Here is a 27576-nt window from a genome sequence, read left to right on the forward strand (position 1 = left end):
AATAGTAGGAGCAGCAGTAGTAGGAACAGCAGTAGTTATTGGTGCAGTAGTAGTAGGAGCAGCAGTAGTTGGTGCTGCAATAGTAGGAGCAGCAGTAGTAGGAACAGCAGTAGTTATTGGTGCAGTAGTAGTAGCAGCAGCAGTAGTTGTTGGTGCTGCAATAGTAGGAGCAGCAGTAGTTGGTGCTGCAATAGTAGGAGCAGCAGTAGTAGGAACAGCAGTAGTAGGAGCAGCAGTAGTAGGAGCAGCAGTAGTTGTTGGTGCTGCAGTAGTAGGAGCACCATTAGTTGGTGCTGCAATAGTAGGAGCAGCAGTAGTAGGAGCAGCAGTAGTAGGAGCAGCAGTAGTTGTTGGTGCTGCAGTAGTAGGAGCAGCAGTAGTTTTTGGTGCTGCAGTAGTAGGAGCAGCAGTAGTTTTTGGTGCTGCAGTAGTAGGAGCAGCAGTAGTTGTTGGTGCTGCATTAGTAGGAGCAGCAGTAGTTGTTGGTGCTGCAGTAGTAGGAGCAGCAGTAGTTGTTGGTGCAGAGTAGTGGGCGCTGCAGTTGTAGGAGAAGCAGTAGTTGTTGGTGCTGCAGTGGTAGTGGGTGCTGCAGTAGTAGGAGCAGCAGTAGTTTTTGGTGCTGCAGTAGTAGGAGCAGCAGTAGTTGTTGGTGCTGCATTAGTAGGAGCAGCAGTAGTTGTTGGTGCTGCAGTAGTAGGAGCAGCAGTAGTTGTTGGTGCAGAGTAGTGGGCGCTGCAGTAGTAGGAGCAGCAGTAGTTGTTGGTGCTGCTGCAGTAGTAGGAGCAGCAGTAGTTGTTGGTGCTGCAGTAGTAGGAGCAGCAGTAGTTATTGGTGCTGCAGTAGTAGGAGCAGCAGTAGTTGTTGGTGCTGCTGCAGTAGTAGGAGCAGCAGTAGTTGTTGGTGCTGCAGTAGTAGGAGCAGCAGTAGTTATTGGTGCTGCAGTAGTAGGAGCAGCAGTAGTTGTTGGTGCTGCAGTAGTAGTAGGAGCAGCAGTAGTTGGTGTTGCAGTAGTAGGAGCAGCAGTAGTTGTTGGTGTTGCAGTAGTAGGAGCAGCAGTAGTTGTTGGTGCTGCAGTAGTAGGAGCAGCAGTAGTTGTTGGTGCTGCAGTAGTAGGAGCAGCATTAGTTGTTGGTGCTGCAGTAGTATGAGCAGCATTAGTTGTTGGTGCTGCAGTAGTTGGTGTTGCAGTAGTAGGAGCAGCAGTAGTTATTGGTGTTGCAGTAGTAGGAGCAGCAGTAGTAGGAGCAGCAGTAGTTGTTGGTGTTGCAGTAGTAGGAGCAGCAGTAGTTGTTGGTGTTGCAGTAGTAGGAGCAGCAGTAGTTGGTGCTGCAGTAGTAGGAGCAGCAGTAGTTGGTGTTGCAGTAGTAGGAGCAGCAGTATTTGTTGGTGCTGCAGTGGTAGGATCAGTAATAGTTGTTGGTGCTGCAGTGGTAGGAGCAGCAGTAGTAGGAGCAGCAGTAGTTGTTGGTGCTGCAGTAGTAGGAGCAGCAGTAGTTGTTGGTGCTGCAGTAGTAGCAGCAGCAGTAGTTGTTGGTGCTGCAGTAGTAGGAACAGTAGTAGTAGTAGGAGCAGCAGTAGTTGTTGGTGCAGTAGTAGTAGGAGCAGCAGTAGTTGTTGGTGCTGCAGTAGTAGGAGCAGCAGTAGTTGTTGTTGATGCAGTAGTAGGAGCAGCAGTAGTTGGTGTTGCAGTTGTAGGAGCAGCAGTAGTTGGTGTTGCAGTAGTAGGAGCAGCAGTAGTTGTTGGTGCTGCAGTAGTAGCAGCAGCAGTAGTTGTTGGTGCTGCAGTAGTAGGAACAGTAGTAGTAGGAGCAGCAGTAGTTGTTGGTGCAGTAGTAGTAGAAGCAGCAGTAGTTGTTGGTGCTGCAGTAGTAGCAGCAGCAGTAGTTGTTGGTGCTGCAGTAGTAGGAACAGTAGTAGTAGGAGCAGCAGTAGTTGTTGGTGCAGTAGTAGTAGGAGCAGCAGTAGTTGTTGGTGCTGCAGTAGTAGGAGCAGCAGTAGTTGTTGGTGATGCAGTAGTAGGAGCAGCAGTAGTTGGTGTTGCAGTAGTAGGAGCAGCAGTAGTTGGTGTTGCAGTAGTAGGAGCAGCAGTAGTTGTTGGTGCTGCAGTAGTAGCAGCAGCAGTAGTTGTTGGTGCTGCAGAAGTAGGAACAGTAGTAGTAGGAGCAGCATTAGTTGTTGGTGCTGCAGTAGTAGGAGCAGCAGTAGTTGTTGGTGATGCAGTAGTAGGAGCAGCAGTATTTGTTGGTGATGCAGTAGTAGGAGCAGCAGTAGTTGGTGTTGCAGTAGTAGGAGCAGCAGTAGTTGGTGTTGCAGTAGTAGGAGCAGCAGTAGTTGTTGGTGCTGCAGTAGTAGCAGCAGCAGTAGTTGTTGGTGCTGCAGTAGTAGGAACAGTAGTAGTAGGAGCAGCATTAGTTGTTGGTGCTGCAGTAGTAGGAGCAGCAGTAGTTGTTGGTGATGCAGTAGTAGGAGCAGCAGTATTTGTTGGTGCTGCAGTGGTAGGATCAGTAATAGTTGTTGGTGCTGCAGTGGTAGGAGCAGCAGTAGTAGGAGCAGCAGTAGTTGTTGGTGCAGTAGTAGTAGCAGCAGCAGTAGTTGTTGGTGCTGCAGTAGTAGGAGCAGCAGTAGTAGGAGCAGCAGTAGTTGTTGGTGCAGTAGTAGTAGCAGCAGCAGTAGTTGTTGGTGCTGCAATAGTAGGAGCAGCAGTAGTAGGAGCAGCAGTAGTTGTTGGTGATGCAGTAGTAGGAGCAGCAGTAGTAGGAGCAGCAGTAGTTGTTGGTGCTGCAGTGGTAGGATCAGTAATAGTTGTTGGTGCTGCAGTAGTAGGAACAGTAGTAGTAGGAGCAGCAGTAGTTATTGGTGCAGTAGTAGTAGGAGCAGCAGTAGTTGGTGCTGCAATAGTAGGAGCAGCAGTAGTAGGAACAGCAGTAGTTATTGGTGCAGTAGTAGTAGGAGCAGCAGTAGTTGGTGCTGCAATAGTAGGAGCAGCAGTAGTAGTAGGAGCAGCAGTAGTAGGAACAGCAGTAGTAGTAGGAGCAGCAGTAGTAGGAACAGCAGTAGTTGTTGGTGCAGTAGTAGTAGGAGCAGCAGTAGTTGGTGCTGCAATAGTAGGAGCAGCAGTAGTAGGAACAGCAGTAGTTATTGGTGCAGTAGTAGTAGGAGCAGCAGTAGTAGTAGGAGCAGCAGTAGTAGGAACAGCAGTAGTTGTTGGTGCAGTAGTAGTAGGAGCAGCAGTAGTTGGTGCTGCAATAGTAGGAGCAGCAGTAGTAGGAACAGCAGTAGTTATTGGTGCAGTAGTAGTAGGAGCAGCAGTAGTTGGTGCTGCAATAGTAGGAGCAGCAGTAGTAGGAACAGCAGTAGTTATTGGTGCAGTAGTAGTAGGAGCAGCAGTAGTTGGTGCTGCAATAGTAGGAGCAGCAGTAGTAGTAGGAGCAGCAGTAGTAGGAACAGCAGTAGTAGTAGGAGCAGCAGTAGTAGGAACAGCAGTAGTTGTTGGTGCAGTAGTAGTAGGAGCAGCAGTAGTTGGTGCTGCAATAGTAGGAGCAGCAGTAGTAGGAACAGCAGTAGTTATTGGTGCAGTAGTAGTAGGAGCAGCAGTAGTAGTAGGAGCAGCAGTAGTAGGAACAGCAGTAGTTGTTGGTGCAGTAGTAGTAGGAGCAGCAGTAGTTGGTGCTGCAATAGTAGGAGCAGCAGTAGTAGGAACAGCAGTAGTTATTGGTGCAGTAGTAGTAGGAGCAGCAGTAGTTGGTGCTGCAATAGTAGGAGCAGCAGTAGTAGGAACAGCAGTAGTTATTGGTGCAGTAGTAGTAGCAGCAGCAGTAGTTGTTGGTGCTGCAATAGTAGGAGCAGCAGTAGTTGGTGCTGCAATAGTAGGAGCAGCAGTAGTAGGAACAGCAGTAGTAGGAGCAGCAGTAGTTGTTGGTGCTGCAGTAGTAGGAGCAGCAGTAGTTGGTGCTGCAATAGTAGGAGCAGCAGTAGTAGGAGCAGCAGTAGTAGGAGCAGCAGTAGTTGTTGGTGCTGCAGTAGTAGGAGCAGCAGTAGTTTTTGGTGCTGCAGTAGTAGGAGCAGCAGTAGTTTTTGGTGCTGCAGTAGTAGGAGCAGCAGTAGTTGTTGGTGCTGCATTAGTAGGAGCAGCAGTAGTTGTTGGTGCTGCAGTAGTAGGAGCAGCAGTAGTTGTTGGTGCAGAGTAGTGGGCGCTGCAGTTGTAGGAGAAGCAGTAGTTGTTGGTGCTGCAGTGGTAGTGGGTGCTGCAGTAGTAGGAGCAGCAGTAGTTTTTGGTGCTGCAGTAGTAGGAGCAGCAGTAGTTGTTGGTGCTGCATTAGTAGGAGCAGCAGTAGTTGTTGGTGCTGCAGTAGTAGGAGCAGCAGTAGTTGTTGGTGCAGAGTAGTGGGCGCTGCAGTAGTAGGAGCAGCAGTAGTTGTTGGTGCTGCTGCAGTAGTAGGAGCAGCAGTAGTTGTTGGTGCTGCAGTAGTAGGAGCAGCAGTAGTTATTGGTGCTGCAGTAGTAGGAGCAGCAGTAGTTGTTGGTGCTGCTGCAGTAGTAGGAGCAGCAGTAGTTGTTGGTGCTGCAGTAGTAGGAGCAGCAGTAGTTATTGGTGCTGCAGTAGTAGGAGCAGCAGTAGTTGTTGGTGCTGCAGTAGTAGTAGGAGCAGCAGTAGTTGGTGTTGCAGTAGTAGGAGCAGCAGTAGTTGTTGGTGTTGCAGTAGTAGGAGCAGCAGTAGTTGTTGGTGCTGCAGTAGTAGGAGCAGCAGTAGTTGTTGGTGCTGCAGTAGTAGGAGCAGCATTAGTTGTTGGTGCTGCAGTAGTATGAGCAGCATTAGTTGTTGGTGCTGCAGTAGTTGGTGTTGCAGTAGTAGGAGCAGCAGTAGTTATTGGTGTTGCAGTAGTAGGAGCAGCAGTAGTAGGAGCAGCAGTAGTTGTTGGTGTTGCAGTAGTAGGAGCAGCAGTAGTTGTTGGTGTTGCAGTAGTAGTAGCAGCAGTAGTTGGTGCTGCAGTAGTAGGAGCAGCAGTAGTTGGTTTTGCAGTAGTAGGAGCAGCAGTATTTGTTGGTGCTGCAGTGGTAGGATCAGTAATAGTTGTTGGTGCTGCAGTGGTAGGAGCAGCAGTAGTAGGAGCAGCAGTAGTTGTTGGTGCTGCAGTAGTAGGAGCAGCAGTAGTTGTTGGTGCTGCAGTAGTAGCAGCAGCAGTAGTTGTTGGTGCTGCAGTAGTAGGAACAGTAGTAGTAGTAGGAGCAGCAGTAGTTGTTGGTGCAGTAGTAGTAGGAGCAGCAGTAGTTGTTGGTGCTGCAGTAGTAGGAGCAGCAGTAGTTGTTGGTGATGCAGTAGTAGGAGCAGCAGTAGTTGGTGTTGCAGTAGTAGGAGCAGCAGTAGTTGGTGTTGCAGTAGTAGGAGCAGCAGTAGTTGTTGGTGCTGCAGTAGTAGCAGCAGCAGTAGTTGTTGGTGCTGCAGTAGTAGGAACAGTAGTAGTAGGAGCAGCATTAGTTGTTGGTGCTGCAGTAGTAGGAGCAGCAGTAGTTGTTGGTGATGCAGTAGTAGGAGCAGCAGTAGTTTTTGGTGCTGCAGTGGTAGGATCAGTAATAGTTGTTGGTGCTGCAGTGGTAGGAGCAGCAGTAGTAGGAGCAGCAGTAGTTGTTGGTGTTGCAGTAGTAGGAGCAGCAGTAGTTGTTGGTGCTGCAGTAGTAGGAGCAGCAGTAGTTGTTGGTGCTGCAGTAGTAGGAGCAGCATTAGTTGTTGGTGCTGCAGTAGTATGAGCAGCATTAGTTGTTGGTGCTGCAGTAGTTGGTGTTGCAGTAGTAGGAGCAGCAGTAGTTATTGGTGTTGCAGTAGTAGGAGCAGCAGTAGTAGGAGCAGCAGTAGTTGTTGGTGTTGCAGTAGTAGGAGCAGCAGTAGTTGTTGGTGTTGCAGTAGTAGGAGCAGCAGTAGTTGGTGCTGCAGTAGTAGGAGCAGCAGTAGTTGGTGTTGCAGTAGTAGGAGCAGCAGTATTTGTTGGTGCTGCAGTGGTAGGATCAGTAATAGTTGTTGGTGCTGCAGTGGTAGGAGCAGCAGTAGTAGGAGCAGCAGTAGTTGTTGGTGCTGCAGTAGTAGGAGCAGCAGTAGTTGTTGGTGCTGCAGTAGTAGCAGCAGCAGTAGTTGTTGGTGCTGCAGTAGTAGGAACAGTAGTAGTAGGAGCAGCAGTAGTTGTTGGTGCAGTAGTAGTAGGAGCAGCAGTAGTTGTTGGTGCTGCAGTAGTAGGAGCAGCAGTAGTTGTTGGTGATGCAGTAGTAGGAGCAGCAGTAGTTGGTGTTGCAGTAGTAGGAGCAGTAGTAGTAGGAGCAGCATTAGTTGTTGGTGCTGCAGTAGTAGGAGCAGCAGTAGTTGTTGGTGTTGCAGTAGTAGGAGCAGCAGTAGTTGTTGGTGCTGCAGTAGTAGCAGCAGCAGTAGTTGTTGGTGCTGCATTAGTAGGAGCAGCAGTAGTAGGAGCAGCAGTAGTTGTTGGTGCTGCAGTAGTAGGAGCAGCAGTAGTTGTTGGTGCTGCAGTAGTAGGAGCAACAGTAGTTGTTGGTGCAGTAGTAGTAGGAACAGCAGTAGTTGGTGCTGCAATAGTAGGAGCAGCAGTAGTAGTAGGAACAGCAGTAGTTGGTGTTGCAGTAGTAGGAGCAGCAGTATTTGTTGGTGCTGCAGTGGTAGGATCAGTAATAGTTGTTGGTGCTGCAGTAGTAGGAACAGTAGTAGTAGGAGCAGCAGTAGTTATTGGTGCAGTAGTAGTAGGAGCAGCAGTAGTTGGTGCTGCAATAGTAGGAGCAGCAGTAGTAGTAGGAGCAGCAGTAGTAGGAACAGCAGTAGTAGTAGGAGCAGCAGTAGTAGGAACAGCAGTAGTTATTGGTGCAGTAGTAGTAGGAGCAGCAGTAGTTGGTGCTGCAATAGTAGGAGCAGCAGTAGTAGGAACAGCAGTAGTTGTTGGTGCAGTAGTAGTAGGAGCAGCAGTAGTTGGTGCTGCAATAGTAGGAGCAGCAGTAGTAGGAACAGCAGTAGTTATTGGTGCAGTAGTAGTAGGAGCAGCAGTAGTAGTAGGAGCAGCAGTAGTAGGAACAGCAGTAGTTGTTGGTGCAGTAGTAGTAGGAGCAGCAGTAGTTGGTGCTGCAATAGTAGGAGCAGCAGTAGTAGGAACAGCAGTAGTTATTGGTGCAGTAGTAGTAGGAGCAGCAGTAGTTGGTGCTGCAATAGTAGGAGCAGCAGTAGTAGGAACAGCAGTAGTTATTGGTGCAGTAGTAGTAGCAGCAGCAGTAGTTGTTGGTGCTGCAATAGTAGGAGCAGCAGTAGTTGGTGCTGCAATAGTAGGAGCAGCAGTAGTAGGAGCAGCAGTAGTAGGAGCAGCAGTAGTTGTTGGTGCTGCAGTAGTAGGAGCAGCAGTAGTTGTTGGTGCAGTAGTAGTAGCAGCAGCAGTAGTTGTTGGTACTGCAATAGTAGGAGCAGCAGTAGTAGGAGCAGCAGTAGTTGTTGGTGATGCAGTAGTAGGAGCAGCAGTAGTAGGAGCAGCAGTAGTTGTTGGTGCTGCAGTGGTAGGATCAGTAATAGTTGTTGGTGCTGCAGTAGTAGGAACAGTAGTAGTAGGAGCAGCAGTAGTAGGAGCAGCAGTAGTAGGAGCAGCAGTAGTTGTTGGTGCTGCAGTAGTAGGAGCAGCAGTAGTTGTTGGTGCAGTAGTAGTAGCAGCAGCAGTAGTTGTTGGTGCTGCAATAGTAGGAGCAGCAGTAGTAGGAGCAGCAGTAGTTGTTGGTGATGCAGTAGTAGGAGCAGCAGTAGTAGGAGCAGCAGTAGTTGTTGGTGCTGCAGTGGTAGGATCAGTAATAGTTGTTGGTGCTGCAGTAGTAGGAACAGTAGTAGTAGGAGCAGCAGTAGTTATTGGTGCAGTAGTAGTAGGAGCAGCAGTAGTTGGTGCTGCAATAGTAGGAGCAGCAGTAGTAGTAGGAGCAGCAGTAGTAGGAACAGCAGTAGTAGTAGGAGCAGCAGTAGTAGGAACAGCAGTAGTTATTGGTGCAGTAGTAGTAGGAGCAGCAGTAGTTGGTGCTGCAATAGTAGGAGCAGCAGTAGTAGGAACAGCAGTAGTTGTTGGTGCAGTAGTAGTAGGAGCAGCAGTAGTTGGTGCTGCAATAGTAGGAGCAGCAGTAGTAGGAACAGCAGTAGTTATTGGTGCAGTAGTAGTAGGAGCAGCAGTAGTAGTAGGAGCAGCAGTAGTAGGAACAGCAGTAGTTGTTGGTGCAGTAGTAGGAACAGCAGTAGTTGTTGGTGCAGTAGTAGTAGGAGCAGCAGTAGTTGGTGCTGCAATAGTAGGAGCAGCAGTAGTAGGAACAGCAGTAGTTATTGGTGCAGTAGTAGTAGGAGCAGCAGTAGTTGGTGCTGCAATAGTAGGAGCAGCAGTAGTAGGAACAGCAGTAGTTATTGGTGCAGTAGTAGTAGCAGCAGCAGTAGTTGTTGGTGCTGCAATAGTAGGAGCAGCAGTAGTTGGTGCTGCAATAGTAGGAGCAGCAGTAGTAGGAACAGCAGTAGTAGGAGCAGCAGTAGTAGGAGCAGCAGTAGTTGTTGGTGCTGCAGTAGTAGGAGCAGCAGTAGTTGGTGCTGCAATAGTAGGAGCAGCAGTAGTAGGAGCAGCAGTAGTAGGAGCAGCAGTAGTTGTTGGTGCTGCAGTAGTAGGAGCAGCAGTAGTTTTTGGTGCTGCAGTAGTAGGAGCAGCAGTAGTTTTTGGTGCTGCAGTAGTAGGAGCAGCAGTAGTTGTTGGTGCTGCATTAGTATGAGCAGCAGTAGTTGTTGGTGCTGCAGTAGTAGGAGCAGCAGTAGTTGTTGGTGCAGAGTAGTGGGTGCTGCAGATGTAGGAGAAGCAGTAGTTGTTGGTGCTGCAGTGGTAGTGGGTGCTGCAGTAGTAGGAGCAGTAGTAGTAAGAGCAGCAGTATAGTGGGCACTGTAGTAGTAGGAGCAGCAGTGTAGTGGGTACCGCAGTAGACATTGGGTGCTGCTGTAGTGATGGTAACTCCTATGGTTAGACAAATAGACATGAAACAGAACATTGTAATGACCATGTTTTTATATATATATATATATATATATATATATATATATATATATATATATATATATGAGAACGAAAATATAGAATGAGAAATTGTCTGAAACATTTGGATAAAAAAAAACTATAAACAATATAAAATACTGATCCTCAGCACATGGGCGCTCATCACAGATGCATAGTAGTGAAAGAAAATAAAAAAACTACTGAAGATTAGATACATCAATTTATAATACTGAATCCAACATAAAATATACACCACCCTTGGGGCTCTATTCATCATCATTTATACCCCTTTTACACCAAAGTCCCGGGTCTGACCCGGGATTTGGAACACGTTTCCAACCTGGATCAGACCCATGACAGACTCCCTTTTACATTGCGGAGTGTGTACAGATGATATGTCTGTGAACGATGTCGTTCACAGACATATCGTGTCGGCTCATTGTGCTGTGTGTACGGGTGGTCAGCCGACCCCCAGCCAGCAGGACCGCAGTGATGGTTCTTCAGTGTGTATGACCAATCATCATCGGCAGACCAGTCGAACGGCAGATATATCCTTCTGGTGTGTACCCACACACGCACCTACATCAAGATGCCTGCAGGATGTTAACTTCAGAACAATACAAAGTAAATCAAAAGAAGCACATAAACACTTATAGCAAAATATACAGAGTATATAACTAAAATAGTATCTACAGTGGCAGAAAAGATCTAAGAAAGATATTGCAAAAAGGAACTGAATGCATAATTACCTACTTTTTGTTCTTCCTCCCCGGGAGAAGCTCGGGGTGGAGAAGCAGGCGGATGATGATGGGGGGGCGGACTTGTGTCATTAAGCCCCGCCCCCTCACTGAAAATGGTCATAAATACTGCATATTTATATAGGGGTGGGGGCAAATGACATGATTCTCCGCCCCCTACTTGCAGATCACCGATCTACAGGAAAATTCTAGGAAGTGGGCAGGATGAGGGAGAAGTGCCTACTCCTCCGGGGGTGCTGGGGGGGGGGTTACCTGAAAAATAGGGAGCCTCCCGCAGGTTCCAGGAGAGTAGGGAATGTAAGCAGAGCATTCAGGCCAGGGGCTTTTACTGTGTCTTAAATACAGATACATTCAGCTGCCAGTTGTAACAGGCTCCTATTGCAATCACTATTAGTAAGAATAGAAGTAAAACTACTCACAGATAGAAGTGCAGATTTAGGGAACTGGAGGGCACAGGATGGCAATCAGTTGGCACAAGCAGATGCAGGAACTTGCTCAGTGGGGGCGGGCTGACAGCATGCTCACAGAGTCAGAGGCGGACAGCAGACAGGTGTCAGTCAGGTCCATGCACAAGTCAGAGATGGGCAGCATCTGGGAGCCAAGCAGGTAACAATAGCAGGAGAAAGGAGCAGATCCTCTATGTGGCACTGATAGCTGGGAGAAGCAGGGGTATGAAGTAAAGCACAGGTGCACTCGTAATTGGGTAGATGATGAGGTTATACAACAGCAGCAGCACCTCTGGTGAAAGTGAGGTACTGCACCAAGTGGCTCATAAGTCACAGAAGCCTGGCACACTGTTTGGGTGTTCTTCTTCATGTCCTTTACCACCTTCTCCTCTTTAGTGTGCCTGCCACTGTCACACTTTTGCAGTCTGTTACTGTCCCCAGGCACGGCCACTTTATAGCTAGTGATTGCGATGTTATTCTTGCAGCTTCCCCTATATCTGAATCACATGAGGCCATTACCTTTTGTAGATGGTTCCATATGTCACTGAAGACAGTTGGAGTGAGCTCATCCTCATATATGAAGTCTCTTAGCGCTGTAATATGCCTCACAACGGCCGCAATATCCACAGCCATGAGCAGATCTTCTACTGCTTTGGGAAGCATTGACTTTAATAGGTGTTTTTCGGCCAGGGCCAATAAATGGCATTTGTGTATCTAGTGTCCCAATCACTGCCCTCCTCCAGGACGATGGTCTTGCAGCCCAGGTGAGGAAAGCACTGGATGAGGCAGACCACTGCAGCTGATGCAATTTCCAGGTTAGAGCTCTGCAGCTTTACCATTACAGAGCAGCAATGTTCTTTAGCTAGTCTGGTGATTGGACTAAAGGGATACACTCTACTTCGCTGAACTAGCTCCCCAAACAGTCTAATTGCATCAAGTTGGATGCCCTGGTGTTCATTATACAGATACCCTGTGATGTGGCTGAGGATTTCTGCATATTTGCACCAAGTCTTCTTTTTACGCAATTGAACAACAGTCACTCAGGTTTTCAGGATCTTGGGAACCATTGTCTGATCTTTCTCCTTTATATCTCGCAGAAGTGTCTGTATAAAGGCATCCTCCATGAACTTCTTAGCCTCTTTTGGAAAAGCCCATATGAAGTTTTCAATGCACTGTAAGGGATACATTTACTAAGATGGGAGTCCTATTTAAGAAGTGATGTTGCCCATAGCAACCAATCAGATTCTACTTCTCATTTATCTAGCACCTTCTAGAAGATAATACCTGGAATCTGATTGGTTGCTATGGGTAACATCACTTCTTAATAGAACTCCCATCTTTGTAAATTTACCCCTAAGACTTCCAGGCAAGTGTTGTTATCAAGGCCAGACATCATGCGTAACATGTCAGTAAGGACTACTTTATGTAGGTCTCCATGTACACATTCAACATATGTCATAAGAGCTGCAAAAATTGTGGCACATATTTGTTTGCTGTGTAAATTATGAGAGTCACATAGTGGCCTAAGCAGACTCACAATTTCTCTCCAGTCCCCGGCCTGGACAATACTTCCCACAAAGTTGTCAGCACATTCATATTTGTTATACACACTGGATCTGATTCAGACCCGGTCGCTAAGTTGCGCTTGCTCGCTCTGAGCGATTTTCGCCTGTCTATGCATGCGTATAATTCGCAGTGCGCGTGCGCAAGCCAGTCTTTGCGATCTGATTTTGGTTGCTCAATAGCCACTTTGAGTGACAGATCGTGTTAGGGGTGGATCAAGGTACTCACTGCTCCACCTGTCACCAACTCTGGTCTGTCCTATCCTGTGAAAGCCGCGCCATTTTATAATTCTCCTTTACTAAAACCAACGGGGGTGGCGGCGGGCGGCAGTTCGTGGGGAGTAGGAGGGGAGGAGAGGGGGGGGTAGTGGCACACTGTCACTCACTTGACTTGCATTGCAATGCAGCCACGGAGCTAGTGCTCTCGCAAGATGATGACATCATCATCTCGCGAGGCTTTCTCTCTCAGTACCAGTTCCAGGCTCTGGGCGGAGATTGGGAGGGAGACAGGTGACTGCGGGCAGCCTACAGTGTGTGGCGCAGCCTGGCGTCGTGACGTCAGGCCGCGCACGTTTGCTGTGCTCAGTCTGCTGCTGTGAAGGGGAATGGAGGAGGAGCTGTGCACCAAGGCCCCGAGGAGGACACGTCACCCAGCCACCACGCTACAGTCAGTCTGTGTGTCAGTGACAGCCTGTCTGTAGCAGAAGCGGAGAGGGGATCAGACGTCAGAGAGTTTGATTTGAAGCAATTCTTTGCTTTCCCCAGGTAAGGCAATGTTTCTGGCTGCAGCTTTGCAGGGGAGAAGGTGGGGGTGCTTTGCTTGTTGTGATTATTACGCTGTAATGGCAGGATCCCCTATTTTTATTCACGTTTTTTTTTTATGTAACTTTGTAAGAATGTATGTTTTTAAACTCTGCATCTTCCAACAGGGAGGTATTCAGCATCCCGGCAGATGGGATGCCGACATTCAAAAAACCGCGCCGGAGCCCCAACAGCAGTCTGGAGCTCATTCAGACCCGCTTGCTAAGGCACGCTCGCTGGGAGCGATTTTCGCACAGCTGCGCATGCGTATAATTCGCAGTGTGCGTGTGCAAGTGAATCGCTGTGATCTGATTTTGGTAGCTCGTTAGTCACTATCAGGTCGCTACTTTGAGTGACAGATAGTGCCGTTTGTGTGTGGTAACAGGGGAAGGTGCTTGTAAACGGGGGAGTGGTGTCGCGGACGCAGGCATGTCAGGCCGCCAAAATGCTGTTTAATGGGCGTGCATAATTAGCAAAGTAGCGTCATTGTACACGTCACCTGCATTTATTTCACCCCGCACTGATCGCAGTGCTTGCGGCAGGGAAAGGCAACCTCAAAAGCTGCGAACAGCTCTGATGGCTCTCGATGTTACCGATTAATCCTACAATTCCAGGAGATGACGTGTGTTGCGAGTGGAAAGGGGACGTCTTTATACACTGGCGAGTGCTCATTGCCGTAGCTCGCTAAGACATAGAGGGCGTCCTTACGCGACGCAGTGCGAGCACTTAATTTAAATATCCGGCCCCGTTTTGCCAGCAAGCGGCCACATCTTGTGAGCAGGTCTGAATTAGCTCCACTGTCAATTAGATCTTCCCCATATATTGCTCCATCTCCAAAAGTGACTGTTGTTGCCTGGGGTCGCTGCAGGTGGCCAGCCAGTAAGGACTTCCCTTGGTCTATGGTGGTTATGATTATTTCTTCCACCTCAGCACAATCCCGGTTTTGTATTTGCCACTTGGTGAGCATAGTGCAGGCTTTTGTAAACAATATGTCACGGATGAGGAACTTGGAGTTGTGTACCCGAACTGGGTTGGAAGACAGAGACACCTGAACCAGTAGGTTGTTTGAAACTGGATGGTTTCATGTAGTTTCTGCTCATACAGTAATATAGGAAACTGTGATATAAGATGATATAATAAAGTCCTCTGCAGAGATAACGCAACTAGAAGATGCTGAATAAAACTGTAGGACAAGGTCTCTGGATAGTCACTGAACTCGGAAAAGGAACTGTAGGAAGAAACTGTAAACTTGGAACTAAATGAACTTGAAGAACTTGGAATTTGACTCCGGACTGGAGTAACGAAGATTGAACTTGAAGAACGTGGAATTTGACTCCGGACTGGAGTAACGAAGATTGAACTTGAAGAACGTGGAATTTGACTCCGGACTGGAGTAACGAGGATTGAACTTGAAGAACGTGGAATTTGACTCCGGACTGGAGTAACGAGGATTGAACTTGAAGAACTTGGAATTTGACTCCGGGCTGGAGTAATGTGGATTGAACTTGAAGAACTTGGAATATGGCTCGCTGTAGGTAACACACTGGGAACTCAGGAACGTAAGTCAAGATCTGGGAGTTAGCCTTGCTATGCTGGGAAGCATAGGTTTCACACCGGGAGCTCAGGAACATAAGTCATGCAGCAGCAATGGACACTGACAACCAGCATGTGTTACAGGTCTTTTATACCATCAGGCTGAAGCGGATTGGCTGAAGCAACTTGAGACTGCTGCTGACTGGATGCACGAGTATCACCTGACCTGGCCCAAGATGGCTGCGCCCATGTTCCGTAAAACTTGTATACTGGCGCGCCGTGCGAGCATGGATCTGCGGCAGAGGGACACAGGTATCAGCGGGGATGCTGCAGATGATCCTCAAGTGGAGGCCCCGCATTGGAAATCAATGGAACAGCGGGCCGATGGCTCAGCGGGCAGCGATGGCACAGACATATGAAGATGCAGGGGTCTGGGGCAGAGGTCTCTAGCACGGTTTGTGACAGTACCCCCCTTTTTAAAAGTTGACTCTGGACACTTTCTTGGTTTGTGAGTAAATTTGGAATGGAAGATTTTAATGAGATGAGGAGCATGGACATCGGTGGTGAATATCCAAGTCCTCTCTTCTGGGCCATAGCCCTTCCAATCGATGAGATGTTGGAGTCGTCCGTAACGACAGCGGGAATCCAGGATCTGTTTGACTTCGAATTCTTGTCCACGTTGAGTATGGACACCAAGAAACTTGGGGAGAACTCTCTGCAATTTATTCAAGATTAACGGCTTCAAAAGTGACACATGGAAAGAATTAGGAATTCGCAAAACAGAAGGTAATTTCAATTTGACAGCCACAGGATTGATCATTCTTTCTACAGGAAACGGACCAATAAATCGCGGAGCAAACTTCATGGATGGAATCCGAAGTCTGAGGTTCTGAGTAGATAACCATACTCTGTCTCCAGGCTGGAACTTTGGAGCGGCCCTTCTCTTTCGATCTGCAAATCTCTTGTAGCGCACAGAAGCCTTCAGCAGCAAAGAATGCACCTTACCCCAGATAGCTGTGAGATGTTGAAGAGTATCTTTAACAGCTGGTATGTCAATAGTCGGTAGCAACGGAAAACCAGGCAAATGAGGATGACGACTGTACACAGTATAGAATGGGGTATTCTCAGTGGAAGAGTGGTAACGGTCATTATGGGCAAACTCAGCCCATGGCAGAAGCTCCAGCCAATCGTCTTGAGAGGATGAGATGAACAAGCGAAGGAACTGTTCAAGTTCTTGGTTCACCCTCTCTGTTTGCCCATTAGTCTGATGATGATAGGCCGTGGAATACTTGAGTTTCACTTGAAGGGCTGAGCATAGGGATCTCCAGAACTTAGCCACAAACTGAACTCCTCTGTCTGAGATAATTTCTTGGGGAAGGCCGTGTAAATGGAAAATATCTTTAATAAATAGTTGTGCAAGCTGGGATGCAGATGGCAGACCTGTTAGGGGAACGAAGTGAGCCATTTTAGAGAACCTGTCAACGATGACCCATATGGTATTGTGACCCTGAGATGGAGGTAATTCCGTGATGAAGTCCATAGATAAGTGGGACCAGGGCTGTTGAGGAACAGCCAACGGATGCAGCAGACCAGGAGACGTTCGTCTAGAAATCTTGTGTTGGGCACATTTGATACAGGAAGCAATGAAGACTTGAACGTCTGCTTTCAGAGTAGGCCACCAATAGGACCGTTGAATAAACTTGACATTCTTCTCCACACCAGTGTGTCCAGAAAATTGAGAAGCATGAGCCCAATGGAGTAACTTCTTACGTAGATCTGGTGCAACGAAGGTCTTTCCCCGAGGAGGGTCAGGAGTGAGCTTTGTAGAAGCAAATGACATAGGATCTAGGATTGGAGGATAGAGTTCCGGGGCTTGATCTTGTTCTGAGTTCAAAGAACGAGATAAGGCATCAGCCTTAGTATTCTAAGGACCAGGACGATAGGAGAGTTTGAACAAAGCGAGAGAAAAACAGCACCCATCTGGCCTGTCTGGGATTCAAACAGCGAACTGTTTGCAAATAGAGCAAATTTTTATGATCGGTGTAGACTGAAATGGGGTACTGAGGCCCTTCCAACAGATAATGCCATTCTTCTAGGGCCAGTATAATCGCGAGAAGCTCTTGGTCTCTGATGGAGTAGTTCCTCTCTGCAGGTAGGAATCTTCGGGAGAAGAAACAACAGGGGTGTAACTTCCCATCATCGAATCGTTGGGAGAGAACAGCACCTACCCCTTCCACAGAGGCATCTACTTCCAGAATGAAGGGGCGAGTCAAATCGGGTTGTTTCAACACTGGTGCTAAGATGAAGGCTTGTTTCAACTGATGGAATGCAGAGGTAGCTTCTGGAGACCATATACTGTGGTTCGCTCCTTCCTGGGTAAGAACTGTAATAGGAGCAACCAGGGAAGAGAATCCTTTGACAAACTTGCGATAGTTGTTAGCGAAGCCTAAAAATCGCTGAATGGACTTTAACGTGGTAGGCAATGACCAGTCGAGAATGGCCTGTAGTTTCTGTGGATCCATTTGAAGTCCGGTTCCAGAAATGATGTATCCAAGGAATGGAATGGACGGAGTCTCAAACGTTCATTTCTTCAACTTGCATAAAAGCAAATTCCTTCTTAACTGGAGAAGAACTTCCTTGACTTGGGAGCGATGTGACTGGAGATCTTGAGAGAAGATTAAAATATCGTCTCGGTAGACTACCACTGATTTGTAGTGACGGTCTCTAAAGATCTCATTAACAAAGTGCTGGAAGACTGCTGGGGCATTGCTGAGGCCGAAGGTCATAACCAGATATTCATAGTGCCCGTCCCTGGTGTTAAATGCAGTCTTCCATTCATTTCCATCACGTATGCGGATCAAGTTATATGCCCCCCTTAGATCAAGCTTGGTAAAGTTGGAGGCACCTTTCACTCTGTCAAACAACTCGGTTATGAGCGGGAGTGGATACCGATTCTTGACGGTGATATCGTTAAGTCCACGGTAGTCGATGCAGGGGCGAAGTCCACCATCTTTTTTTTACAAAAAAGAACCCCGCTCCGGCTGGCGATGTGGAAGGATGAATAAACCCATTCTCCAGGTTTTCATTGATATACTCAGACATGGCTTGAGTCTCCAGCAATGAAAGAGGGTAGGTTTGTCCACGAAGTGGAGTCTTTCCTGGAACTAGGTTGATGGGACAGTCCCATTCAGGATAACGAGGAAGAGTGTCGGCTCCAGGCTTACTAAACACATCACAAAAGTCTTGGTAAACTTTGGGGAGACCTTCTATGGGTTTCACAAGGGAGTTTCGTAAAGGAACCACTTGATGAAGACAATTCTGAAAGCAAAATGGACTCCAGGCGGTAATCTGCAAGGAAGCGCAATCAATACGTTGATTATGTCTTTGAAGCCACGGGAGGCTCAGAATTAATTTGTGAGAGGTTTTAGGAATCACAAGGTAAGACAAACTTTCTACGTGGAGCGCCCCAACTTTGAGGTTCAAAGATTGGGTGTGATGCGTAATTCTCCCACTGGCAATTTGACTACCATCTATAGCCGTTAAGGACACTGGATGTGGCAGCCGTTCAGTGAGTATGAGATGTCTGTGAACAAAGTCCGCAGTGAGGAATTTCCCGGCAACTCCTGAATCGAGCAGAGCAGGAACACTTGGATAGACTTGGTTCACCTCCAACAAGGCAATGAGGGTAGAATAAGTTTTCTCATGTGATTCCATAGATACTCTTAACTTAACCCCTCTATCATAAGTTAGGAGGGGACGTTTCCCGGACGGGAAGGCCAAGACTTGAGATAATGCTGCGGAGAAGCGCAATACAGACAGAGATTTCCTAGACGTCTTCTCTGACGTTCTTCAGCAGTCGGCCAGGAGCGATTCACTTGCATGGGTTCATCATGAGGAGGAGAAAAAAAAGTAACATGTGGGACAGGACAACTCTTAGCTCGATCGAACCGACTTCTCTCTATAACGCGCTCCCTATGTCGCAGGTCGACTTTATTACATAGGGAAATCAGACCGTCCAATGAAGAGGGCAACTCACGGGGAGCTAGATCGTCTTTGATTCTCTCAGATAATCCATTCCAAAAAGCTGCTGTTAAAGCGTCTTCATTCCAGCTTAGTTCTGAGGCTAGAGTACGGAATAAAATCACATATTGGCTGACAGTCTTGATGCCTTGACGAAGATGTAAAACATCATTGGAGGCAGAGGTCATTCTACCAGGTTCATCGAAGATTTTTTGAAAAGTTGATATGAACTCAGTGTAATTGGAGAGAACTGGGTCAGTCTTCTCCTAGAGCAGAGAAACTCAGTCCAGGGCTTGACCGATTAATAATGATATTATATATGCCACTCAAGTTCTGGCAGTGGGAAAACAAAACTTTGGATTCCCATCAAACCTGCTAGGAGGAGAAAGCTGAAGACGGGGTACTGGAGGAGAGACTACTGAAGGAGCGGATGCTGGGGCAGGATTACTGGACTGGAGGTCCATCCTAGAAGCTCCAGAGAGAAGAGTTTGAAAATTGTCCAAACGAGTAGAGACATCTTGAATGTATTGCATCAACTGCACCTGAATAGACTCCTATCTTCCCAGACGATTCAACATGTCCTGGGTGGAACCAGCTCCAGGGCTCTGAGTACCAAACGGGTCCATGTGGCCAGTGCAAACTGTCACAGACTGAGGAACTTGGAGTTGTGTACCCGAACTGGGTTGGAAGACAGAGACACCTGAACTAGTAGGTTGTTTGAAACTGGACGGTTTAATGTAGTGTCTGCTCATACAGTAATAGAGGAAACTGTGATATAAGATGATATAATATAGTCCTCTGTGCAGAGATAACGCAACTAGAAGATACTGAATAAAACTGTAGAACAAGGTCTCTGGATAGTCACTGAACTCGGAAAAGGAACTGTAGGAAGAAACTGTATACTTGTAACTAAATGAACTTGAAGAACTTGGAATTTGACTCCGGACTGGAGTAACGTGGATTGAACTTGAAGAACTTGGAATTTGACTCCGGGCTGAAGTAACGTGGATTGAACTTGAAGAACTTGGTATATGACTCGCTGTGCTGGGAAGCATAGGTTTCACGCTGGGAGCTCAGGAACATAAGTCATGCAGCAGCAATAGACATTGTTGCACTGGCAACCAGCATATGTTACAAGAAGGTCTATTATACCATCAGGCTGAAGCGGCTTGGCTGAAGCAACTTGAGGCTGCTGCTGACTGGATGCACGAGTATCACCTGACCTGGCCCAAGATGGCTGCGCCCATGTTCCGGAAAACTTGTATACTGCAGAAAAGCAAATTCCTTCTTAACTGGAGAAGAACTTCCTTGACTTGGGAGCGATGTGAATGGAGATCTTGAGAGAAGATTAAAATATTGTCTAGGTTGACTACCACTGATTTGTAGTGACGGTCTCTAAAGATCTCATTGCTGAGGCCGAAGTCAAGATCTGGGAGTTAGCCTTGCTATGCTGGGAAGCATAGGCTTCACACCGGGAGCACAGGAACATAAGTCATGCAGTAGCAATGGACATTGTTGCACTGGCAACCAGCATGTGTTACAGGTCTTTTATACCATCAGGCTGAAGTGGATTGATGTGGTCCAAGGAGTGAAAGGTCTGCAAGCAGCAAATGTCACTGGGCCTTGTGGTTTCCCAGTACAAGGCAGCAGATATGCTGCAGATCGTAAGCGTTCTTGCCGCTATTCACGTCGCAGAGGTTCTCCACAAAATGACCAATACCACGAATATAGAGAAGAACCTCAAGAACCGGAAAGTGAAGCAACACGGCAGAGTCGGCAGAATTTAATCGGGCCACAATCTCCTCTAGAACCTGAGAGCAAAGCTAGAGCAGAAGACATCCCTCCCCAAGTAAATTACTTCAACCAGGAAAATTCCGAGGCCGCTGAACAAGAGACAGACCCTGAAAAGGTGATTCACAAGGCCATGACAGAAGAATAGGAACCTCATGAAATCCATTGCCTAGATTCAACTACACTGAAGTTTGAACCTGATACCCCTGCCGATACCCCTAGCACAGATAAAGAAGCAGTGACGTATCTCTTCCCAGCGTGGCATCGCCCAGACTGCGAGTACATCACAATAAGCTCCAAAGAGGTAGCCGCAATTCTAAAGCAAGCATGTAACAAGTCAGGGAAGAGACGCAGAGGGAACTCTGGGCCTGATTCAGAGACGGACGCCACCCACAGCTATTGCGAGCGGCCAGGATGATGGTCACGATGGTCAAGACCATCACGACCATCGGGGCTTGCGACGAGACCCTTGTGGTAGGGTCTCGTGGCCGCAAGCCCCAGAGAGCTTCTGGCTCTAATAGAGCCGGAAGCTCTCCCACTGACATCACTGGTGAGACATCACTGACATCATTCGCTTGGGAACGCCTCCGTTTGTGAAGCCACCCCCTTGCCACGCCTACAAAACGGGGCGAGCTGTTGATCAACATCGACAGCCGCACCTTTTGTAGTGAGCCACGGAGCAAGAGAATTTCTCTCTCGCTCTGGAGCTTGCACACGCACAGTGCGGCCGCTGCGTGTGCGCAGTGCATACCATCAACCCGCTCGCGAGTGCTCAAGCGCTTGCGAGCGGGTCTGAATCAGGCCCTCTACCCATTAGGTACAGGCAATAGATGTTTAGTAACTGTTGTAACTACCTGAAAGTATCAAATTAAATTGTTACTTATATAATTGTTGTTAATAACATTTGTCACTAACAGTTGTTCTACAATTGTAATAGAGTAGCTAAATGGCGATAGTTGCCAGTTTCCTCAAATTTATTAGGAGAAGCAGATGCATGGGGACATACATCAGTCTAGTGCCCTCATATCGTCCTGCTGGTCTCCCCCATCAGCGAATGATGGACTTTTCTAAAACGGCCCCAGCACGGACTTCACCATTAACCGCAGGCAGGGCTGCCAAGAAAAATCCTGGGCCCCAGTACAGCAACTTCCCAGAGCCCCCCCTAGCGGGGGTGTGGCCACAGCATTTTAGGGACAGGGTTGCACCTCTTTGGGGGCGTGTCTAACATGTGAGAAGCACCCACCCACAGGAGCATGACATGGCTACCAGCAGCTGGGACATAAGTATTCACTATTTGGATCATACCTCCCAACATTGGTGATTCAGCAGTCGGGACATCCGCACACAGAAGGTGAGTGCGGCCCAAAGAGGGGCGTGGTATTATGGCATGCTCCCGTTACAACTGATGTTGTTCTGAGGAAGGGTATACGGTCCCCGAAACCTTGTCCTAAAAAATCACCCTGGCATAGGGTTCACTTTTTGATTGAAAAGACTCTGAGTGCCGCCTCTCCATATATTGCTATATATCTATCTACCTATCTATCTATCTATCTATCTATCTATCTATCTATCTATCTATCTATCTATCTATCTATCTATCTAACCCTCCCCCCCCGGTGCCTGAACCTAACCTCCCCCTACCCTCCCCGTGCCTAACTCTAACCTCCCCTACTAGTGCATATTCCTAACCTAAAACCTAACCTCCCTCTCCCCTGCAAGCTATGGCAAAGGGCGATCGCAAGTGTCTAAAGACGCCCCCTTGCATCTTGCAGCAGACGTCATCTCCGGGAAATGATTGATTAATCGGGACCATCGAGAGCCATTGGGGCTGCTTAGCCTGCTGCAAGCACTGCGATCAGTGCTGGCTGAAATACATTCAGGTGACGTGTACCATGACGCTACTTTGCTAATTATGCACGCCCCTTAAACGGCGTTTTGGTGGGCAGACATGCCTGCATTCGCACATCCACTCCCCCGTTCACATGCACCTTCCCCAGTTACCACCCACAAACAGCAATATCTGTCACTCAAAGCAGCGACCTGATAGTGACTTACGAGCTACCAAAATCAGATCACAGCGACTCACTTGCACATGCGCACTGCGAATTATATGCATATGCAGTTGTGCGAAAATCGCTCCCAGCGAGCGTGCCTTAGCGAGCGGGTCTGAATGAGCTCCAGAGTCCCGACTGCTGTTGGGAATCCGGCGCCGGTTTTTTGAATGTTGGCATCCCATCTGCTGGGATGCTGAATACCTCCCTGTTGGAAGATGCAGAGTTTAAAAACATATATTCTTACAAAGTTACATAAAAAAAAAAAAGTGAATAAAAATAGGGGATCCCGCCATTACAGAGTAATAAATCACAACAAGCAAAGCACCCCCCACCTTCTCCCCTGCAAAGCTGCAGCCAGAAACATTGCCTTACCTGGGGAAAGCAAAGAATTGCTTGAAATCAAACTCTCTGAAGTCTGACCCCCTCTCCTCTTCTGCTACAGACAGGCTGTCACTGACACACAGACTGACTGTAGCGTGGTGGCTGGGTGAAGTGTCCTCCTCGGGGCCTTGGTGCACAGCTCCTCCTCCATTCCTCTTCACAGCAGCAGACTGAGCACAGCAAACGCGCGCGGCCTGACGTCACGACGCCAGACTGCGCCACATACTGTAGGCTGCCCGCGGTCACCTGTCTCCATCCCTCCCAATCTCCGCCCAGAGCCTGGAACTGGTACTGAGAGAGAAAGCCTCGCGAGATGATGACGTCATCATCTTGCGAGAGCACCAGCTCCGTGGCTGCATTGCAATGCAAGTCAAGTGAGTGACAGTGTGCCACTACCCCCCCTCTCCTCCCCTCCCCTCCCCCTCCCCGTGAACTGCCACCCGCTGCCACCCCCAGTGGTTTTAGTAAAGGAGAATTATAAAATGGCGCGGCTTTCACAGGATAGGACGGACCAGAGCTGGTGACAGGTGGAGCAGTGAGTACCTTGATCCACCCCTAACACGATTCCTGTCAGCCCAATGCATCCTCTGTCATAGATAGTACCTCACAGCTGAGGGAGAGATTTTCACAGGCTATATACAGTCCAGATCACTTGTGACTTTAGTGTAATCCCAAAGTGAATTGTACTGAGCCCAAGAGAAAACAGCATTCAATACAGTTCTAGTTTCTTACCTTCCAAAAAGAATATACTATACAACCCTTGTTAGGTTGCTGTCACCAATTGACAAAGACAGAGTACATACTGTAGTGAGCAGCACGGCTCTCAACTAAGCCGCAGGGAGCATAGCCAGGGGAAAGTGCAACCAACTTTGCAACATTTAACTTTAATGGAGCCCAATCAGCTACCATACAGCTGCTACTAAGGAGATAGTGTTATATTACACATTTCATCCAAGCCAGTTGTCAATATTGCTCAGCAAGGGAAGTCAGAGAGGATTATTGTGAACACTACTACCAGAGAAGTAACCAAAGTTGTTTAAAAAGGCAGCAGCAGCGCAGGATTTTACATAACTAAAGGACCCGTTACCTCACCCGACAAACTGTCGAAGCCGGATGGTTGGCTGAGACCTAAATTGTAACAATAATATCTGCACGACGCCATTTTGCGTTGTCTACACGATATCCCGTGTACAGCGCTGTTATGATTATGAGCGTCGTGCATCTGCCACTGCCCCAGGTTAAAAGTCCTCATTATACAAATACGTACATTTATTACTACATATAATATGAACAACCCCGCAAAGCACGTACCATGGTGTACTTCACAAACATGTAGATGCACAATGCATACTTTTCTTTTCTTAATATCCCCACACTGACACATTACATACTTACACAGAAAGGTTCCCTAGCATTAAGGTTAATATTAAAGGTTTTATTCGTTATCAAGTCTATTGTGAAATACATATATTTGGTATATAAGGTTTAGTACATGATAAGCAGACCATGTTTGGTGCCATTCTAAACCACTGTTTATTTGCAGATTGCTGGTTCCATCGGCAAGGAAATCGCAACATGCGTCTGCAAGTTATGGATCATAGAGAGATAGTCATTGAAATGTACTCTATAATGTAATGTTTATTAGCCAGTTTAGACTTGTTCTTTGGCGGGAAAATGCACACAAAGAGCCGTTGGAGGACTGAACTATTACAATACAAACTGACCTATGAACTGTATCGTGACAGAAGAACCAGGAGGAAGAACCAATGGGATTATGCCAACTCATTCTATTGTATTGCCTATCTCTGTAAGGGTATATATGCATATCTGTAGTATATCTGGTAGTTAGTCATCTTTTTCTTTCTGTTGGCGGAGGTTTCACATTTGATGCCGGGAAATCTGGATCCAGAGCGCATGCGTATGTATCGACTGTACCTTGTATATGTATAATCTTTTGAGCTAAATTGTGTTTAGATCAAGGCGTGTAACTAAATGCTTTTTCTATAATAATAAGTTTTTGTGCTTTGGAACCACACTCAAAGACTGGAAAGCAATTATTTCTTGTGCGACTTACAATGCTAAATAGTGACTTTAGGGTATAAAGATTAATAGGAATTCATAAAACGTTATTCTTCAACCCGGGCGTCGTTGTACAATATTTAGTACTAGCCAGATAATCTCTTGCATGCAGAGATAGGGCTACAGACAATTGTCTTCTGTTCTCTTTGGTGCACCAAGTAACTGTTGGTCATATTGCCCTATCTGCGCTATTGCATATGAAAGTGACGTTATATGCTTGTTTGTGGTTAACCTATTAATTCCACAGTTGGATCGTGAATCCAGAGTTCCTGTATACTAAAAAGCACGTATCCGAGTGTATCTTATTCACTTAAAAGAGTGTCTAAACAATTATAATGTAATTAATTCTATGTAATGCTGGTGTGAAAATTGTTTATTATAGCACAACTCCAGTTAAATAAATAAATGTCTTAATTATATCCTATTGCCTGCATCTATACTTGGTAAGGAAACACCCCAACATACCACTCTTAGTAGGGTGTTACACTCTGTACTTTCTGGAGGCTGGTCTCCCCAGAAGAATTGATAATTCATTTTGATGAACATCATCTTCTCCCCGTTTTGTGGAAGCAACCTCCTACGCCTTTCGCTGACAAGGTTCCCGGCTGCATTAAAAACTCTTTCGGAGTACATACTGGAGGGGGGGCAACTTAGGTAAAATAGAGCCAGTTTGTACAGGGGCCTCCAAATTGCCTCTTTTTCCTGCCAGTACAGGTATGGACTGTCTGACATGCCTATTGGATGCTATCACTGATGTAATCCTCCACCATTCTGTCAATGGTGTCAGTATCATATGTAGTGACAATAGACATGTCAGAAATTGTTGGCAGGTCCTTCAGTCAATACCAGAAGTCCAAACTTGGTCCTGCCTGCCCTGCATCACCGCCAGTGGGTTGCTTAGGATGTCTAAGTTGTTTCCTGGCAGCCCCAGTTGTGGGAGAAAATGAAGATGGAGCTGTTGACGTGTCACGTTCCGCTTCAGCTGACAGTGTGTTCACCAGCAGGTCTTTGCACCTCTGCATGCTTGTGTCCGCTGGAAAGAGAGACACCATGTAGACTTTTAACCTAGGATCGAGCACGGTGGCCAAAATGTAGTGGTCTGATTTCAACAGATTGACCACCCTCGAATACTGGCAAAGCAAATGAAGGGCTTCTCCCACATACCGAGCGGAATCGCTCCATCTTAGCTCCTCCTTCACTTTCTCCATCTGCTTCTGCAAAAGCCTAATGAGGGGAATCACCTGACTCAAGCTGGCAGTGTCTGAACTGACTTCACGTGTGGCAAGTTCGAAGGGCTGGAGTACCTTGCACAACACGGAAATCATTCTCCACTGCGCTTGAGTCAGGTGCATACCCCCTCCTTTGCCTATGTCATAGGTGGATGTATAGGTTTGAATGGCCTTTTATTGCTCTTCCATACTCTGAAGCATACAGAGGGTTGAGTTCCACCATGTCACAACCTCTTGCTTCAGGTGATGGCAGGGCAGGTTCAAGAGTGTTTGCTGGCGCTCCAGTCTTCGGCACGCAGTCACTGAATGGCGAAAGTGGCCAGAAATGTTTTGGGCAACCCAAAGTGTCTCCTGCACGCCCTTGTCATTTTTCAGAAAATTATGCACCACCAAATTTATTGTATGTGCAAAACATGGGACATGCTGGAATTTGCCCAGATGTAATGCCCACACAATATTGGTGGTGTTGTCAGATATCACAAATCCCCAAGAGAGTCTAAGTGGGGTAAGCCACTGGGCGATGATTTCCCTCAGTTTCTCTAAGAGGTTGTCGGCGGATGGGCCTCTTACTGAAACCGGTGATACACAGCGTAGCCTGCCTTGGAACGAGCTGGCGTTTATGAGATGCTGCTACTGGTGACGCTGCTGTTGTTGCTACGTAAAGCGATACATCTACCCAGTGGGCTGTCACAGTCATATAGTCCTTAGTCTGCCCTGTTCCACTTGTCCACATGTCCGTGGTTAAGTGGACATTGGGTACAACCGCATTTCTTAGGACACTGAGGACACTTTCTGACGTCTCTGTACATTCTCGGTATCGCCTGCCTAGTGATGTGGAATCTAGATGGGATTTGGTACCGGGGACACACTACCTCCATCAATTGTCTAAATCCCACTGCACTAATGGCAGATACCGGACGCACGTCTAACACCGACATAGCTGTCAAGGCCTCAGTTAACCGCTTTGCAACAAGATGACTGCTATTACATATTTACATATGCGACATATTGCATGACAGTAGTTGTCTGGATTTGGACTGAAATATTTCCAGACCAAAGAGGTGGAATGTTTGGTCTTCTGCCCAGGCATGACCATGATGGGCTTTCTCATCCCACGGACAACAACTGTCTCCCCCGGTGCCTGATTTAATCACACCACCTCACCATCAGAATCCTCTTTGTCAACTTCCTCAGCGCCAGCTACACCAATATCCTCATCCTGTTGTACTTCAACAGTGACATCTTCAATTTGAATATCAGCAAGTGGACTGTGGGTGCTCCTTCCAGCAATTGCAGAGGGCGTGCAAATGGTGGAAGGAGCCACCTCTTCCCGTCCAGTGTTGGGAAGGTCAGGCATCGCAACCGCCACCACACTTGGACTCTCCTTGGGGATTTGGGATATCTTCTTAGAATTAGAACGCACAGTTCTTTGCTGTGCTTTTGTCAGCTTAACTTGTTTCATTTTTCTATTGGGAGGAGGAGGGCTTCCATCGTCATGTGACCTTAGCCGTTCCTTGCCACTCCGTGTCGTAAATGGCATATTGGCAAGTTTACGTTTCTCCAGCAGACAGGGCACCCCCTGTAAAAAAAATTTGTATGAGCGTACCCCTACAGCAGACAGGGCACCCCCTGTAAAAAATATTTGTATGAGTGTACCCCTACAGCAGACAGGGCAGCCCCTGGACAACACAGCACTACAGCCAGCCAGCCCCTATGGATAGGACAACAGCCAGCCCCGATATGGACAAGGACAACAGTAGCCAGCCAGTCCCTATGTATTGTATATGGAAAACAGTAGCCAGCCAGCCCCTATGGTCAGCGTCAGCAACAGCTCCCTCCCTCTTCACAGTAGCCAGCCGTACTTTATTATTTTTTATAACAGTC

This window comes from Taudactylus pleione, unplaced genomic scaffold (genome assembly GCF_031769625.1).
Source record: "Taudactylus pleione unplaced genomic scaffold, aTauple2 ptg000451l, whole genome shotgun sequence".
NCBI classification, from domain to species: Eukaryota; Metazoa; Chordata; class Amphibia; order Anura; family Myobatrachidae; genus Taudactylus; species Taudactylus pleione.